We start from the raw sequence: 5,513 nt of genomic DNA on the forward strand, positions 1-5,513 counted from the left end.
AACAAGCTCGCAGAACTAGTACCTAGCAGCCGCAATAGCACGTACAAGGATGGGCTTTCCCACTCCTCACGACGTGAAGGGAAGGAGTACAGTGCTCCGAGCCCATCAAGCAGCCGCTCATGGTACAAGCCAAAAGCATGGCATTTCCCAACAGTACATGGTCATATCCCATGATTCAAGGAGCGGCCATGCCGTCTCTCATCTATTTAAGAACCTCTCCGGGCTTCAGAAAAGAGGTTCGCTCACAGTTAATTGATTAATTTAATCAGTTAACTGAACCACTAGCTCTCGACTCTTAACTGAGTTGACGACAAGCTCTTTGCATAATCTTTACACTGTAGCATCTTCTCCCAGTTTCGGGCCCTGATCACCGTCGAACTCGGAGACTCGAACTCTACCGACTCAAGCTTCTACTACGTACTGAAGCTCACCACCAACCTCGGTCCGATCGTCCAAGGGAAGCAGACTCGGTGCGAGAACTGAGCGAGGCATCCTATAGCTACCGAAAGTCCCCACGTTAAACAAGGAGGGCATTCCCTCCGCTTCTGTTGTAATTTTTGATTCATTAGTTTGTAATAAGATGTTCTTATCAATACAAACGAAATCCCTATTTCGGGAGATCAGAAATTCACACCTACAACCATCCATACCACCATCTTCAGTTTCAATGCTAACAGCACTCGAACCCTGGGGAAGATCAAACTCAGGTGTCAAATCGGGGACCTCAAGTTCGAGGTAACATGTTACATCATAGACGCGGACACTTCCTACAATCTATTGCTAGGACGACCATGGATACATGCAAACCGCATTGTCCCGTCTACCCTGCATCAGGTCATGAAGTATGCCAATGATGAAGGAGAAGTTCGAACCCTGATTGCGGAGAAGTATCCCTTCAGAGGAGTGGAAAACTTCCACACAGATTCTGTCTTCTACTCAGAATCACATGAGAAAGAAGATGTAGATAGTGGTAACGAGGCCGACGTCGAACCAGACCCTAAAGAAGATTGTCCTTGGGAGTTGAATTTAAATGTAATGAGTCAGATTGAGAACAATAATAATGTACTGAGTGAGGGCGAGTGGTGCATTAATGAAGATTTTATTTTGGCGTACTTGTCTGATGTGTCCTCTAAAAATGAACAAATAGAGAATGATCGTAATACAGGTACCAACCCATAGCACACATTGTGTGCAGAGGCATCCCTCACATTGCCGATTAAATCATTCTTTGCTTCAGATGAAGAAGTAGAAGACGCACAGAAGGCTTTCTTCAAAGTCCCTTCCAATAGGAAAGGGCAGAAGCCGATCTACTTTGGTAAAGTTAAACCTGAATTACTCAAACGAGGAAGTTCAGAAGAAGATAATGGGATCCCTTAATTTCATTACCACGAACCCAAATCTATACATCTGATGAAACGAATGGGATACAACTTTAATGAAAAACAGGGTTTAAACTTCGGGAAAGGAAGGCGAACACAGATTCGAATATCTCTAACCCCCAAAGGAAAACCTCTGGATTATTATTAAAAAACTGGAAGAGGTGTGGGCTACATCACAACTCCCTCTATCTCAGAAAATGAAACTAGTAATTATCTACGTTAGGACCAATCATCCGGAACATCCTCATAGGAAGTTTACGTCAGTGTCGGACCTTTCTTTAAATGTTTGACCGTGAACATAGTTTCAACTAGTCATCTAGATGAAGATGTAGGGGGTGACGAAGAATTAATCGAATCAACCAGTGACCCTTGGATCAAACGCCTTAACATCTTGTGGGATATGCGCTTCGAACAACGCGAACCACCTACTGAAGATAAAGTGATCCAGGTCAAAATGGGAGATGAATCCGAACCCAAACCAATCTTCATAAGTGAAAGCCTATCACCATCTGAGAAAGAAGATCTTATATCCCTTATTCGGGAATATATAGATGACTTCGCTTAGAATTATGAAGATATGCCTGGCCTTGACCCAAAAGTAGCCATGTATCGTCTCAACATTGATCCGGAAGCAAAACCCGTTAAACAACAACAACGTCGGTTTCGTCCAGAGATCATGGAAGCAATTGAGTCGGAAGTTAAAAATCTTATAGACTCGGGGTTTGTCAGAGAAGAGCAACACCCGGACTGGGTAGCCAACATTGTCCCAGTTCCCAAGAAGAACGGTAAGGTCCGGATATACATCGACTTTCGTAACCTTAACGCAGCTTGTCCAAAAGATGAGTTTCCTCTTTCCATCACTGATGTCTTGATTGACAATTCCTGCGGGTATGAAAGGATGTCTTTCATGGACGGATTCTCCGGATACAATCAAATCAAGATGTATCCTGAAGAGGAAAAGCATACAGCGTTCAGAACACCATTGGGGGTGTATTGCTACACAGTGATGCCCTTTGGCCTGAAAAACGCAGGTGCAACTTATCAACGTGCAATGAATACCATCTTCCACGAACATCTGCGTAAGAAGATTAAATGCTACGTTGATGACATAGCAGTGAAAAGTCAACACAAAGGTGATCATCTTACAGATCTGAAGATAATGTTCGATATCATGCGAGCACATCAGCTGAAGATGAACCCAACAAAATCGTTCCTTGGGGGTATCGAGTGGAAAATTCCTAGGATTTATCGTCACATCCAAGGGAATTTCTCTTGATCCAGGGAAAGTGCGTGCTATCCAAGACATGCCGCCTCCGAAGAATCTCAAAGAACTCAGAGGTTTGCAAGGCAGACAGGCTTACATCCGAAGATTCATATCAAATCTCTCAGGACGATGCCAACCTTTTTCCAAGCTCATGAAAAAGGGAGTATCCTTCGTTTGGGATGGAGATTGTCAAAAAGCATTTGAAGAGATTAAGAGATATCTCACTCAACCGCCGGTTCTTGTGGCCCTAATATCAGGAAAACTATTCCTTTTATACGTGAGGGTCATGGACCATTTTCTTGGAGCTTTATTAGCTCAGAACAACAATCAAGGCCAAGAGCAAGCCATCTACTACCTAATCAGGATCATGATGGGAGCTGAACACCAGTATAATCCGGTTGAAAAAGAATGTATCGCTTTGGTATTCACAGTCCAAAAGATGCGACATTACCTAGTAGGACAAATAATTCATGTCATTTCTAAGGTAAATCCTTTGAGAGTTCTGATGACGAAACCATCATCTCTAAATTGCTGGCTGACAAAGTAGGCCATCCTCTTGTCACAATATGACATGCAATTTATGCCCCAAAAAGCAGTCAAGGGTCAAGCGTTGGCAAACTTCCTAGCTGATCACCCAATGCCAGAGATGTCTAAGTTGTATGAAGAATTGCCCGATGAAGTTACCGAAGCTTGTGTCACTCAAGAAGTTATGCAAGTGTGAAAATTATTATTTTATAGTGCATCCAAAGCAAATCCTTACCGTGGGAGTAGGAGTAGTATTCATCTCTCCAAACGGTCACGTGATCCCAAGGGGATTTTCCCTGATCGAACCCTACACCAATAATGTAGCCGAGTATAACGCTCTGCTATTAGGAATGCAAAATGCAATTACCGTGGGAGTAGGAGTAGTATTCATCTCTCCAAACGGTCACGTGATCCCCAGGGGCTGAAACAACGATCCCTGTCACCGGTCGTGAACTATATTGTTCCAAACTTCCTGTAGGAGAAAGCTCAGACAAGACAACGATAGTAGAAGTTTGCACAACCTCCATGGAGCTTGAATCTAGGGATTGTCAATTCCCGTACATCGACTATGTCTTGTACGGAATTTTGCCCGACAATTCTAAGGACGCGACCGCTATCAAACGAAAGGCCCTCCGATTCTATTAAGATACGATTTTTCAAAATTTTTATCGTAAATCACATGACGGAGTTCTGCTTCGATGCCTCTCTCGAAAAGGAAGCAAAAGAGGCCCTCAGGGAAGCTCACAACGGAATGTGCGGAGCTCATCAACTTGGGGCTAAGTTAGGAGATCGCCTTCGACGAATTGGCTATTACTGGTCAAAGATGTTTTCAAACGCAGTTGACTATGCTAAACGTTATCACGCGTGTCAAATTCATGGTGACTTTATCCATCAAGCGCCAGGGAACTTACATCCCACATCTGCATTTTGGCCGTTTGAAATGTGGGGTATGGATGTTGTGGGACTGATTTCTCCCCCGACTTCCAAAGGACACCGGTTCATTTTGGCCGTAACCGGTTACTTCTCCAAATAGGCGGAGGAAATCCTGCTAAAGGAAGTCAAGACCTCGAATGTGATTAAATTCATCAAACATCACGTCATCTACCATTTTGGGGTCCCGAGACGAATAGTTCACGACAACGGGACACAATTTGTTAGCTTTGGATTTCAGAGATTTTGTGATAAGTTTAGAATCCAAAGTGTCGCATCTATGGCATATTATCCGCCAGCAAATGGTCTTGTAGAAGCTTTTAACAAAACCATTGTGAAGCTTCTCAAAAAGTTTGTTTTCAAGAGCCAACGCAATTGGGACGAAAGACTCGGCGAATGTTTGTGGGCCTACCGTACAACGGTGAGGACCCCTACAAGAGCTACGCCATTCTCTTGGTATACGACTGCGAAGCTGTACTACCATTAAAAATTCAAATCCTTTCTCTACGAGTCGCTATCGCAACCGGACTGACAGAGGAAGAGAAACATCAACGACGTCTTAAGGAACTTGAAACTTTAGACGACAAATGACTTCAAGCTCAGTAGTAGATCGAGTTGTATCAAGCCCGGATTTCCAAAGCCTACAACAAAAAGGTTAAAGAACGGATTTTCAAGAAAGGCGATTTAGTTTTGGCCAACAGACGACCCATGGTAATGACCCACAAAACCAAAGGGAAATTCAATCCCAAATGGGAGGGAACCTTCATAATAGAATCAGCCTATTCGAATGGAGCTTATCGCCTCATTGATCAAAAAGGAGATAGGCTAATAATGCCAATTAACAGGAAGTTCCTTAAGAGATACTTCCCATAAATCATGTGGCCCCCTTCTTTCTCTCTCAAATGCCAGTCAAGTCAGGCTGGGGGTTGTTAATTTAGAATGTATCTCAGGAATAAATGTTTCATTTTCCTGTCTTGTATGTCATCAAGTTAACACTACACCTCTGACGATTGAAAATTTCTAGAATTATTTTAAGTGGTAATAAAGAGAATTTCAATTTTATGCTAAGTTAACACTACACTTATGGCATTTGTAATATTTTTCATTGCCCTGAATTGGATTTCAACAAGAGAGATGATGAAATACAAAATAATATCATTTTTATTCAATATTGTTAATTTGATACAAAGTAACAATAATCGAAATGAAAATGATACAAAATTATTCCCCAGCCAAAAATAGTACAAAATCTAAGCATCAGGATTATTCCCCAGCCAAAAATAGTACAAAATCTAAGCATCAGGATTCATCAACTTAAGGGACTTCAGCCTGGATTTGAAGGCAGAAAGTTTCTTACAAAATCTAAGCATCAGGATTCATCAACTTAAGGGACTTCAGCCTGGATTTGAAGGCAG

This window comes from Asparagus officinalis, chromosome 10 (genome assembly GCF_001876935.1).
Source record: "Asparagus officinalis chromosome 10, Aspof.V1, whole genome shotgun sequence".
Lineage (NCBI taxonomy): Eukaryota > Viridiplantae > Streptophyta > Magnoliopsida > Asparagales > Asparagaceae > Asparagus > Asparagus officinalis.